At 45.6% G+C, this 14,504-nt stretch overlaps 1 protein-coding gene across 2 annotated transcripts in view; it reads left to right on the top strand.

The window, feature by feature from the left end:
- The first annotated feature begins 223 nt into the window (after window positions 1-223).
- The window catches only part of RRBP1 (ribosome binding protein 1), a 139,561-nt gene continuing 125,280 nt past the window's right edge, over window positions 224-14,504 (top strand). The window contains exon 1 of one of the 2 annotated variants that reach the window (XM_063918137.1): window positions 224-392. The gene's annotated coding sequence lies outside the window, so the exon portion shown is untranslated. The remainder of the gene's footprint in view (window positions 393-14,504) is intronic. The other variant, XM_063918138.1, reaches the window with a different exon arrangement.

Below are 14,504 nucleotides of genomic sequence, written 5' to 3'. Positions count from 1 at the left end.
AGGACTGCAGGGCAGATCAGATAAAATGCCAGCCGCTAGTCTGGGAGCAATAAGAGCGGCATGGGTTTGAAGTGGAACAGATTGTAAAAAAAAATGGGGAAAAAAATGACCGCACTGAACTCTCATGTGCTGACATGCGCAATAAAGTTAGATTGAAAAAAAAAAAAAAGGGAAAAAAAGCGAGTGAAAAGAAAAGTGCCACGACTCCAGAGAGTCAGCAGCAGCAGCAGCAGCAGCAGCAGCAGAGGCAGAGCCGGCTTAGTGAGCAAGTCTGTGTCAGGAGGGTTCAGTGTCTGCAGCAGCGCAGCTCCCACCACAGTCTCTGAGCATCTCCAGCAGCGCAGTGTCACTGTTCTGCTCTGCTCTGCACTCCTCTTCTCTTCTCTGGGCAGGTAAGTGTGCAGCAGGCGTGCAGTATATAATGAGCCAGCATGGCACAGCCTGGCCACTGTCACAGCACAGCTGGGCACCTTGGCTTGTCCTGCACATGCATTATCCACTATTTGTGTAGCTCTGCTAACATCATCTTACTGATCATCAAATCGTTATACTTCATTTTACTTTAACATGCTCCACTGGTTTTCATGTGATGTTATATATTAGTGAGGACTTGCTACAATTTATCTAAATGTGGCCATGCTTGGACTTGTAGTTCCATATGCAGCATTTGTCCAAGAAGGAACTTGCTGTACCATAACATCTGGACAGACAGATGTTCCCTTCTCTGCTTTACTTTATTACTAATTGTCGGATGTATCATTTTTATAATTACTTATTTGTTTTTACCCAGTCTTTTTTAATTATTATTGCTGTTTTATTCCCAGTGTAAAGCGCAACGGTATATGCCTACGCCATATGATAAATGTTCATAAATAACTGTTACTGAATGGTATAATGGGGGGTGGAACATACTTGTGAGTGAGTGGCTGTCTGTATGGGACTTTGTAATATTGGTTATCATTATTTCTGGTAAAGCAGCATAGTTGTGCGATGTTGTATGGAGTTCTCATGTGTTATAGCCAGGGAGGGGGTGGTGTCTTTTATTCTACGTGTCAGTTCAGTCAGATCCAGAAATTGCTAAGCAGTGATCCAGTCATTGATTGTGCGAGCTTCAGATGTTTCTGTGTCCTCCTCTATCCCTGTTACATGTGGCTGCTCTGCATTGCCCTGGCTGCATCTACTGTATAACAGTCATCTGTCCATTAATAAGTCTTATACGTTGTTTCCAATAGTGAAGTGTATATAGATACATTGTAATAAGTGTGCAGCAGATTGGGAATGTGAAACAGATGTCCCTGCAGTGACGAGGTACAGTACATACAGCTTCATTCTGGAATGGCCTTTGTTAAATGAGAGAAAAGATTATATGGGATTCCTGGGAACACCCAATACACTAAATGGGGATTTATTGTTGCTTCAGACTTTCTTTGGTCATGGAAAGTTTGAGAAAGAGAGATGACATTTGTGGCGTGGGGAGCTCCAGGCTGTGACCTGCCTCTGGAAGAGGCTTACGTGTCCACATCTGATCTGAGGGACACGTCTGCTTAGCCCATCTAGCGGTCTGCTGGAGAGATCAGGGTAATGTGGATCGTACAGAGCAGACAGAGCCCTAGGGGACGGGCCTCATTAGCATACGGGACGGCCTTTATCTGTGCTGCTGCTCTCTCCTGTCTGGTCTACATTGCTGCAGTGATTTTCATCGGCTTTGATCTACTGGGATGAAGAAATTGCAGGTTTTCTGGATGCTGACTGGTGTTTTGTGGCTTTCCTGTCACAGATCACCAGGAGGCTGCACTGGAGTGTTCTACAGTGATGATCTCAATTGTCTCCCTTAACCAGTTACAGCAGTATGATTTGTATTGCTTGATAAAGAAAAACATTCTTTGTACTTTTTTATATTATTTTTTATTTTATTTAGCACGCTGCAATACAATATTTTGGTTATAATCCATTAGAGATTTACAAGTTTACAGGGTTCCATATAAAACAGCATAATTATGTTTATTTAATTAGTGGAATTCTGTTTCTGAATCTGTATCCAAATCACAGTTGCTTGGGTCAGGGCCAGGGCACCAGTGGTTGGTGGGCGCCAGACATGAAGGAGTTCTTATGTAAAAGGAAGCTGCTCCTCCATGTTACGCTGGGATGATGTCAGAGCCAGTCTGAGGAACCAAAGATGCCATCCCACCTTCACCATGCTAAGGTAAAAGCAGCGAGGAGGAAGCGGGGCACCATTGCAAGGCGGAGAAGGGGTGCCACTTCCTAGTTTGTGGGTTTGTTGGTGGGAGATGTGGGGGGATGCTCACCCAAAGCTTCCACAAGGCACTCTTGAAGTGATCGACTCTGCCCATATTAGAAGAGAAAGGTGCCCCTGTGCACTTTCTCTCCTTCTCTCTAGTCAGTAGTGCAAGTGAGTAGACTTTGGCGCTGTGCTAGAGTCTACAGAACATGTACAGGTCTCCAGGAAAATGGTTTGGCGCCCATCTTCCCTGTGATTTTTCTACTGTGCATATAGGGTCTTATTCAGGTTTGTTAGCAAAGCAAATAAGTTAGCAATTACGCAAAACCATGCAGGCGGGGTAAATATAACATGTGCAGAGAGATTAAAGGCACATACACACGGTCCGATTCTGCCTATGTGGGCGATTTGTACTATGCGATTTCCCTTGAACTCCCCAGAGCCCAAAACCACTGATACTGACTATACACATGGTGCGATTTTGACTCTGGACAATTTTTGCTATGGCCAATTTTAGCTATACTATTTACTAGATTATAGTCTATTTTCTTTTGTGATCCCACCCCCGCGGGAGCATGCATCGGCATCGCAAGCTATATACACACAGTGCGATATGGACTATATTGGTAGTTCAAACCGCACCGTGTGTATGCCCCTTTAGATTTGGGTGGGGTGTGTTCAAACTGAAATCTAACTTGTAATGTAGAAATTAAGCAGCCAGTATTTACCCTGCACAGAAACGATATAACAAACCACTGTGGCCATTTCCGAGTGATTTGCGCATGCGCACTGGAGATGTCCCCAGGAACAAGGCGCGGGCGCCAGAGTCAGACTGGCCTCCTCCTTTAGGTGTCAGGTTCCAGACTGTGCACTCCAGTTATACAGTAAACATATGCAGGGCTGCCATCCGAAATTGTGGGGCCCAGGACGCACGGCGTCTATTCACTGGAGATGGAGGGACAGGGGGTATGCCAGCAGCTCTTAGAGCGCTGGACATGCCCCCTCAGCGAGGCAAATGGGAGGCGTGGCAGGTGTTCATGGCATTCCCCTAAAGTCATGCCCCTTTTTGATGAAGCCACACCCCTATTTTGGGCAGGCGTGGTTTCGCCGTGCAGAGGAGTCCCGATTCCACTAAACTGTAAGTTGGGAGGTATGTATTCGCTAAGGCAAAAGTTCTCAAACGTGGTTTTCAAGACACCCCAACAGTTTTGAGTTTATCCATGCTTGGCCATAGTCAGTTTGATTTAACCATCTGTGCTGAGCCATGGATATAACTAAAACCTGGACCGCTAGGGTGCCTTGAGGACCGTGTTAGAGAACTTCTGATCTAAGGCCATGGGACGGGATGTAATGAAGGCTGTGCGGGACGCCAGCCGAACTTGGATGTTTTTTTAAAGGGGCAATCATGTACAAAGCATGGTTCAGCCTTCTACATGATTGCCCCTTTAAAAAAAATCTGAGTCGGCCGGTATCCTGCACGGCCACCGAACTCGGACTTTATTACATCCCGGCCCAGGTGTGAATTGCATGGAGCTTTGCTGCCTTATACTCACAAGAGGAGCCTGGATACACATCATGACAATATGAAATAAATAGCACAAGTCACTGTGGAGACAGTCACGGCTACAATGAGATGTTATAGGCAATTGTTAATTTAATGAAAGCGCATACTGTATAACCAGTGCAACAAAGACCTTTTGTCCATGCAGAAAGGTTATTACTATTTATACACTAATTTAAACTCCTACAATTTGTAAAATTATTTTAGGCATAAATCATTAAAGGGCACCTAAATCCAGACATTGTAACACTCCTGAATTACATAGCTGTGTTTAGTATTTTACTTACACAGTAGATTTGTACATGTTGTAACTGTGATGTTGTGCTTGTTCCCTCTCCATCACATTGCATAAACATTAGTAATTTGCTTCCAATAATATGCTCATTAAATAATTGTTCCCCATAAATATATTTATTAATTGTATGAACCCCTTAATTAAGTGTTAATTAGTGACAAATACATATGTTTAATGTGCCTCTTTAGTATGATCTAGGCGGACAGTTTGCACAAACTGAGCAATCTTGCGGGTCATAGCCATATTCTGATGTTTATTGGCTCAAATTCCCAGCGATTTTGGCTTTTAATCTCAATGGACATCGACAGCAATATGCAAGCAATGGAACCCTCTGAGTTGCTAGGTCGGCTCAACTTAGGTCGACAGTCATTAGGTCGAACACTGAAGGTCGACATGGGCATTAGGTCGACATGTACTAGGTCGACATGAGTTTTTGGACTGTTTTTGGTGTAGTTTTCTTCTGTCACTTAAGGAAATGTTGGTTTATCAATAGACACCAACCAGATACTTAAATTTTATACAACTAGAGGTTGAGTCTCTCATATCCAAAATACAGTTTATTCCGAAATGCAGATTTTTTTGTGCGCGACTGAGATGGTAAAACTTTTGATTTCTGATGGTTGAATGTACACAAACTTTATTTAATGCACACAATTATTGAAAATGCTGTATAAAATTCACTTCCGGCTTTGGGGTATATTCAATTAAAGTCGGATCCATTCCAACATGTATTTGTCGGAATGGATCCAACAACCCCTATTCAATCCCATCTAAAAGTCAACTTTTTCAAGTCGAATTTAGATGGGACCCAGAGGAGGAGAAGGGGGACGAGCCGCGGGGGGACAGCCGGCGGCAGCCAGAGGAGATCAGCGCTATGGAGTAGCTCTGCAGCAGGATGTCACTCAGCCGCCCGACCTCACGGCAGCTTCCACCCGGCTCCAGCAGCGTGCTGGAACCGGGTGGAAGCTGCCGTGAGGTCGGGCGGGTGAGTGACATCCAGCTGCAGCGCTACTGTAGCGCTGATCTCCTCTGGCTGCCGCCGGCTGTCTCCCCGTCTCCCTGCGGCTCCCCCACTCGCCTCCTCTGGGTCCGCATCTCAGTCCGACATCATTTTGAGAGGATCCACTCATAGCTTACACCCTGGCTGTGGCTGTACATGGAAGGTAATGAGACTTTACAGGGTAAATTTTCAGTGGAACCCAGTTGCAAATGGGGGGATGTCAAGGGGTGTCACGACGGAAGGGCGTTGCAGCTCAAAAAGGATCTGAGGAGGAAGAGGTAACGAACATATGAAGTGGAAGGTGAGAAAGGCAAAGGGCTGGTCCCAGAGGAGGGGCCAGCCCATAGTAACTAGCCACACACTGTAAGGGTTGGAGCTGTGTGCAGGGGGGAAGTAGGACCCGGAGGTGGGTGAAAAAGGGCTGTGGTGGAGCAGTCGGAAAGTGTATTATCTCCCTCCTGACACTGCACGTATTAACTGTAACGACCCAGTGCTTTGACTGATGCCTCTCATATATTTGGAGGGAATGATGTTTCAGATGGATCTAGCATGGGGCTAGATATTAATGACTGAAGTTGCGGCTGTGGATGGAAAAACAGTGGGCTGATCGACTTCCTGCTTGAAGCCACATAGATCCTCGCATTAGACCTATGGAAACTGGCATTGCAATAAGGTAGTAAATCTGGCGTTGCGGCATCACGCAAACACAGTCCCTTTGTGTGTGATTCAGAATCAGCCCCATGGTCGGGTTATTTAGGTGTGGGAAAATAAACCAGGAAAAAATAAATATAGAATGCGCATTGTCCTACACACCTCTTGCTGGATTATTATATATGAATCTTCGAAGAAACTATAAACCATGCAGTAGTTACGTGTAAATATTATGCTGCTTGTGACAAACTACAGTAAAAGGCCTTACTAATCAGTTATCCTGTGTTACTATGACCTTATAATGATGTAACATGCATTTATGATCTTCCTGTCAGGGAAGTACCGTGGCTGAGTCGTAAACCTATTTTACAACTCTTGATTAAAGCTAAGTATACACCTGACAGAAAGAGAAATGATCCATTGTTTGTTTTATTTTTTTGAGGACTTAAATGATCTTCAAATCATTCAGTTTCAAGTGTACACACCACACAATTATTGTTCCTATTTATACAGTAAATGTCCACACAGTAATTTATGTGACATTTTTAAAAGCACTGACAGAACACATGCAAACTACATTATCAGACTGCGCATGCATTGGGCCACAGTGCTAATGGCCCCGGTAATGAATGGGGGGTGTGGCCTAAAAAAATCTTGTGAGGGAAAGAACCCGCTTCCTACCCTGCTTGTGCAAAGCGGGTCCCTTGTCCTTTGCTGGCACCATCTTCCCAATGATATTTGGGAAGATGGCACATATGTCTTTGCTTTCAATGTGTGGGCATCATCTTCCAGAAAATATAACTGTGAAGATGGTGCTGGCATCAAGTATAGGTATACCTCAGAGGGGGCCTGTGAACTCTGGCCCCTCCAGCAGCCTGGGCCCGGTTAATTAGTATCCTCCCCCGCCTCTTGGTGCCACTGCACACGCCGTTGGTATGCCGCTTGCAGCGAGGAATCAGTTGCAGAGTAAATGACAGGAAGAGGGGAGGTAACTGGGAAAGTGCAAAATGCGGGCATGTCGTGACTGTTTCTGGGGCATCTCAGCATGCAACTGCAAGCTCGTACGCATGGAACATGGCACATGCATCTCAGCTCCCTCTCAGGGAGTCCGTGTTCCTCACATCTGTGTTGTGGTTGCTATGTAGTACGCAGTTGCTGAACGTGTTGCGATGGCTTCGGTGGGCGTCTCTGTTCACTTGTTGGCGGTTGCTACACTTGCATTGCCTTGCAGTTCCGACACTGAAAAGGATCGCTTCTGCGTCGTCATTGCGACTGCATCCGGATGCAGTCTCCTTGTGATTGAGACATCGAGATTGTTCTTTCAGAGTTGTAGCTAAGATTATTACCGTGATTGCAACATTTTATCCTTATGGGTCTCGGGTCTCTTCTTTCACCCTGAACACGTGTCTGCCGTGCTGTCTGGTCTACAGCTTGAAGATAACATCATCTGCACCAGACAACCAGCTTCTTTTAGCATCACCCAAGACGAGTAACCTGGATTACGCCACTCACACTAAAGGTCAGACATGGGATTAATCCTGGTCGAGACCTGGGTAGCGGATTCGGTAAGCACAACACAAGTCCAGCCTTTCACACTGAGCCAGGACTCGGCTTGCGCCGGCTTGCTTCAGCAATAACCTGGGTTATCTGCTCGGTGTGGAAGGGGGTATAGAATTGAAATAGTGCTTAAGAAAATCATAGGCGTTAGCGTTCTAGTTTATAGAGAGGCATTTTAGGAGTGTGTCAGACCATTACATTACTTTCAAACAATCTGTATGTAGCCTAACTGTACAAATATGTTATTTGTCTTCACAAGTTAATGCTAAGAAAATCAGATAATGCAAGCCAGAGCCTTGGCCTGCGTCCTAGTCCACGTACAGCAAAGATGTAAGAGCACAGCACAGGAATGAGTGAGCACTCTGCACACAGCAATCATTTCCTTGTACTCTCCAGGATGAACGCAGAAAGTGAATCAGCTAAGAATATTACAAGGCAAATGCAGCCCTGGCTTTGGTGTTTGATATGAAGTACAAAGTAACTTTATGTCTTGTTAGGCAGCAAATGGCACGTGACTGCTACTGTATAGTTGGTTGTAGTGCTGTATATTGTACATTCCTTTAGCTGCAAAGTCCAAATCTATACAAGTTATGGTGCAGTATCACGCTTCGGTGCAGTATCACGCCACGACGTGGCGCTCCCTGATTGGCTGAAGGGACCCTCTGTGACAGGAGTCACGGGGGGTCCCGGCATTCGGGGAAAGGGTCCCATGTGTAAACATGGGACCCCTTTCAGTGCGTGGATCGGGTATGCGGTTTGTTTTTTTGCCAAGTACGTGGATTACAAAACAGAAGAGGACAGATCTAGACTGGATTTTGGTGAGTGTAATTTTATTTTCAGGTACACCGTGGATTCTACGTGGAGAAGTGGACCGAACCTCGTGTCAACATAGGTAAGTATGTGGGTGTCGGCATGTATGTAATAAAGTTTTACTTTCACGGTGTGAGTGTACTGTTTTTATTTGGGTATTTTTTTTGTAGTAGAACTACAGGTACCAGCGGGCCCGTTTCCCCCCCACATGCTGGTACTTGTGGTTCTCCAAGTACCAGCTTGCGGGGGAGGCTTGCTGGGACTTGTAGTTCTGCTACAAAAAAAAACAATATTCTTTCTTTGTGTCACTTGGCTATCAGCCCCCCATCCGCAGCCCTTGGATGGGGGGGGGGGGGGCAGCCTCGGGCTTCACCCCTGGCCCTTGGGTGGCTGGAGGGGGGGACCCCTTGATTTAAGGGGTCCCCACTCCTCCAGGGTACCCCGGCCAGGGGTGACTAGTTAGTGATTTAATGCCAGGGCCGCAGGAACCGATATAAAAGTGTCCCCCGGCTGTGGCATTATCTCTCTGACTAGTGGAGCCCGGTGCTGGCGTTAAAAATACGGGGGACCCCTACGCTTTTTGTCCCCCGTATTTTTTGCACCAGGACCGGACGCAGAGCCCGGTGCTAGTTGTGAAAATATGGGGGATCCCCTGTCATTCCCCCCCCAGTATTTTTACAACCAAGATCGGCTCAAAGAGCCCGAGGCTGGTTATGCTTAGGAGGGGGGACCCCACACATTTTTTTTCTTGATTTTAAACCATTCTCACCCCTTTCCACTGAAAACCATGCTCTGATCTCTCCATATTATTTTAGTCAGTTAAAAAAAATATATATTCTTTTAAAAAATATATAAATAATACTTGTGTCTCCTAATAGACAAACCAAGTACATAATCCCTTCTAATATAAATAGATATGCTATTAGCAATAAAAAAACACAATAAAAACCATGTTTTTAAATTTTTTAATTAGATTCCACCAGCAAAGTGAGGCGGAATGAAATTGACGAAATTACTGTCGAAAAGCACTGTTGTCGAATCGACATTCTTCAATTGAATATACTTTTGTCGAAAAGCCGCATTTTTACCATTGCAGACATGTCGAATTTGACAACTGTCGAATTTCAAAAAGTCGAATCTGAAACGTCTGTTTTTTTGTCGAAAAGTACTGTATTGCATTGTCGAATTTTTTTTGTGTGTCGAAAATGCCCCGTTTTTCAACATTTGCGGCAATTCGCAATTGCATATACCCCATAATATCTTGAGATGCGAGATTCGACCAGCGTACCCGCGCATCGCATCGGGGGACACATTCGATGTGCATAGAATCCTGCGATTTATCGCACCGATGCGGTCAAAATCGAAGGGTTGTACCAGATATCTCACAAGTGTATGGGCACCTTTAGAGTATTTGGCTTTTATTTTGCATAATACAATTAAGATTGCATTTTATTACACAGTGTTTATCAGGTCACAAGGGCTGCGTTCAGAAGGCTCATGTGACTGGAGAGACATTTTTTTAAGGTGGAATACCCCCTCTCTCCCAAATACACGTGCACTTACCCCCTTACCCTTGGCGCGGCATGTAGCTTTTCATGAGGTGGTTGATGAGGGCTGTGCCAGTTCTGTTTAGCATATCTTGCATTATGTAACCGCACTGCACACATTTATGTCCCGATTCCGGTGAATCTGGTACTTACTTGCACCTGAAGAGATGACAGGCGTCATTCCGAGTTGATCGCACGTAGCAACTTTTTGCTGCCCGTGCGATCAACTAGATGCCTCCTGTGGGGGTGTTTTTTTTTGCATAGCAAGGCTGTGATCGCTTGTGCAGCCCTACTATGCAAAAAAAAGTTTTGTGTAGAAGTAGACCAGGGTAACAGTTACTTACCCTGTGCGATCGATCCAGCGATACAGGTCCCGGAATTGATGTCAGACATCCACCCTCCAAATGCCTGGATACGCCTGCGTTCGCCGAACCACTCCCAGAAAATAGTCAGTTGACCCTGTGTGCGCTGTTCACGCCGTTGCAAGGGTCTACGACCCCTTAACCATCGCAGGCCCTTTGTCCGTGCAATATTTAACAACTGACACAATTATGATTGGAGGTAATACTCCATATAATACAAATATTGCATGCCACACGGGTGTGCAAGGGTTAAGGGGGCGTAGCCCCTTATGACGGTGTGAAGTGCACCCGTAAGGCGCGATGAATCATCTAGTACAAATATGACTGATTTAGTTAATCATCTTCACTTGTCAAAAGCTTGGCCATGGTTTACACAACAGAAACCATCAATGAAAACGTGTAAAGCCATAGAATCAACATTCCAACTTGCCAACTTCAAAATTCCATATGCTGCTGCTACGCATAAAGTATATAGCATTCTGGGGTATTACAAGCTTCCGATACTTTTCTGAACGATCCCACAGAGTCATCAGCTGTGGAGAGTTCTGCAGGAGCTGGTTACATTCATGATGTGTGAGTTACAAGACTATTAAGAGCTGCTCTCTTTAATGTGACTTTCCCTTTTATGATCTGGAGTGAACTCTCTAAACACTGGTACAGCAGTGCAATGTGTATTGCTTGTAATTAAGGGCTCCCCAGAGATGAAGCCAGGTTTATTTTCAATTAGTTACCTAGCATTGTACGCCTTTTCATAGCTACCCTGCTAACATGAGAACAGGCTAACCTCACAGACAGAAACTAGTCATATCAAAGATTTACACCCAGGTTACACTAAAATATCTAATTTTAGACATCTAACTTCATGGATCCTCCAATATAACCCCTTCAACAAGATGCAAAATGCTCCTAAACATTTTAATATTAATTTGCTAGTACTGAATTAGTTGATATAAAAAGGGCATTTTTTCGAAAAATCTTTAACTATTATAATCAGCGCAAATACATTGTTTAAAATAGTAATTTAACTGGAGAAGGGCATAGAGAATTTGAAAGCAGGTGTAAGGGCACACGTTTGATATTCTGATGCAGTTATAATTAATAACAATTGGCTGTGCCTGATATGTTTCAGAAATACATAAATCGGAATAAAAAAATTATTTGTAATATAAAAATGCTTAATAAAGCACACACTAAAGCATGATATAAACATGAGCAACGACGAAAGCACCTATCAGTGTAAGTGGCCCAAGAAACCAATCACAAGTGGATTCCTATCAGCATCCACTATCAGCACTCTCTTTTGACCTCCCGCAAATAATATGGCTTTCTCAGAAGTCTATGCTTCTGTGCCCCAATCTGCATCTGTCTGCAATAGCGCTAACACATCCTTACTATACTCGCCCTACATTAGAATGTACCATCCCATTGTCGGGGGTCATTCCGACCCGTTCGCACGCTGCTGTTTTTCGCAGCAGTACGAACTGGTCGGTTCTGCGCCTGCGTGGCGGCTGCATTGCGTAGGCGCGTCATTGCCCGGCAACGGCCGTCGCCGGGCTGCAACGCCACTAACGACAAAAGCAGTCGCAGCGGCGACCGCAAGAAGATTGACAGGGGGAAGGTGTTCCGGGGCGTCAACTGACCGTTTTCTGGGAGTGGTGCGGCGAACGCAGGCGTTTGCAGGGCGGGTGCCTGACGTCAATTCTGGGACCTGACAGGCTGAAGACATCGCAGCGGGTAAGTAACTCCAGAGCTACTCAGAAACTGCACAAAATGTTTTTGCATAGCTCGGCTGCACAAGGGTTCGCAGCCTTGCTATGCAAAAAACCCCTCCCCCATAGGCGGCGTCTGGTTGATCGCACGGCCAGCAAAAAGTTGCTACGTGCGATCAACTTGGAATGACCCCCATAGGACGCTGCAGTAAAAGGATTTTTTTCCCCCCTATCTACACCGCAGAGACTTGCTTCAGATGCAGTGGCATACCCTCCAGCTGTACCTTTTTGGCAGGTACAGTCCCTTTTTTTATGGTCAGTACCGATTTTTGGCTCTCCAAACTTCCATTGAAAGTATAGGAAAAGGGGCGAGGCCACGCCATTGTACCCGTGGCCACACCCCCGTTTCGCATTTGTACCAATTTTTATGTGTAAATTGTTGGAGGGTATGTTGCTGCAGATGCAGAGGGCTTATTTCTGGGTGTGGTCCTGAAGCTTTAGCTCCATCAGCCCCATTGTTAAACCTGCTCTGTGAACACAGAGCAGCCAAAGGGCAGAACCTCCCATTGGATGTAACCTGTGTGGGAGGGCGTTTCTCGCCCAATCAGCTGTGGGCTGGGTGTGATAAACCTGCTGCTAACCCAATGAGAGCTCCTAGCCACGCCCAGCATTATCCACACAGTCACAGAGTGACAGACCAGGGCAATTATATAGGAGATAGTTTGTCTCTCTGATTAGATAGGATTTAAAAAGGGATCCAAAAAGTTGTGGATAGGTTCATGCTTTAACTCCTTAGCTACAAGTGGGCAGGGGCGTTTTAACAGAGGAGGGGGCCCCTCCTCTTCACGGTGTGGTAGGCTCTGGCGTTGTGTGAGAGTCTACTGCGCATGCGCAGGTCACTGGAAACATGGAGCACGCCATACTCTGGAAATAAATGTAATTACCGCGCTTGCGCAGTGGCCATTTTGGCTGTGGTTTGTGATGCGGCTGCAGCACCATTCTCCAGACAGATAAGTATTAAAACATGGGTGCAGTGTGGGCCCCCTGGACCCAGGGACCAGCGTGCATCACACACATTGCACCCATTATAGAAACGCCAATGCATGTGGGGATAAACGACTATATATACCTGTAAACTACAGAGGACTAGTCCCACTCCTTCCCCACAATGACGCAATGATGGGGTGTACTTACAAAAAAATCCCCTGTCCCCACTGTCCCCATGTTTCCTTCTATTGTACCAGCCTGGCAGCCAAGAAAGATATGGGCAACCTTATTTAGTTCTGCCATAAAAGCTAATGTCAATCACCAGATACTGACCCCTACAATACAGAAAAATCATGGATTTCAAGAATGGGGGAAGGTCTACCCCAACCTGGCTGCCATAAACTTGGGAGCACCCAAATATGAAAGAGGGGGGTTACTTCTTTCCTATGATGCAGCCCCTATTAGCTATTATCAGTCTATATTACCCCGCTCTACAGAAATCATACGTTTTTTGTATATGGACTGCTGGGCACTACGTGTCCTTACTAACACCTATACATGTGGAGTCACCCACATATGAAACAGGGGCTGCAGCCCTCTAGTGGCTATTGTCTAGTCATCACCTATGACAGTGGTTTCCAAACTTTTTTGAATCACGGCGCCCTAGAATATCAGAATTTTTTTCACGCCACCCTTAGGCCAAACATTTCTTATTGAGAAATTTAGAAAGAAATATTACATTAAGTAGATTGCGTTTATATGTCATCCTTAGGGTCAGTTGTGTGGTGAGGGACAAGATTTGCTTCTGTTTGGCCACATATTTTATGACTGGCAGCCACCAGCACTGGTTTTGCCTATTATATTGACCATGAAAAATTTGAATTGGTCCTAGACCATCAATCCAGGGCACCCCTGCAAGTGTCCCGAGGCACCCCAGGGAGCCACGGCACACAGTTTGGGAACCTCTGACCTATGAGCATATGGTGATGCATTATACTGTGCACTTACTCACTATGGGCCTTATTCGGTCAACCTTAAACTTTTTTTCAGTCTCAAATTGCATGTGCAACATTTTGCAGCCTGCATTTTCTTTGTTTTCACCTCAAGTCCGACTTGAGCCCGAGCTGGAATGGTGTGGACTTGCAGAATGTGGGCGTGCAGTCACAGCAAAAGTGCTATAAGGGTGTAGTGTGGGCATGTCATTTATACTTGAGACAAACATGCAGCCCCTGCAGGGGGCTATCTCTGACACAGGCATATAGTAAGACTTAAGGTACATACACACTGGGCGTTTTTGCCCAGCGTGTATGCACAGCGATGATTGCTGACATCGCTGGGCTGAAAAGCGCTCGGTGCATACACACTGAGCGCTTTTTCCCCCTGCCCAGCGATGTCAGCGGGGGTGAGCGGCTTTCCATAGCAGGACGCTATGGAAAGCCGCTCACCCCGCCGTTCATCTACTGGTAATACCAGTAGATGAACGGCGGCCGCCAGTGATGAAGCGGGAGCTTGCAGCAGTGCTCACCGCTCATCACTTGTGCATACACACTGGGCGGCTTTGAGCTGAAAGCAGCTCAACACACCAAAATTGAGCTGCTTTCAGCTCAAAATCGCCCAGTGTGTATGGGCCTTAAAGGTTCAGAGCGATGATTTCGGAGCTTGGTTGAAACTGTGAGAAACGCCCATTTATTCAAATTTAGTGAAAAAAACAGAGGTAGAGCTTACAACATAATTTTACATAGCAAGGACCCGTCATTTTTCAGAAAGAAAGACAGATTCATAGACA

Source organism: Pseudophryne corroboree, chromosome 4, assembly GCF_028390025.1.
Source record: "Pseudophryne corroboree isolate aPseCor3 chromosome 4, aPseCor3.hap2, whole genome shotgun sequence".
NCBI classification, from domain to species: Eukaryota; Metazoa; Chordata; class Amphibia; order Anura; family Myobatrachidae; genus Pseudophryne; species Pseudophryne corroboree.
The sequence above is the reverse complement of the archived record's forward strand: the minus strand, read 5'-3'. Positions and strand labels throughout refer to the sequence as shown.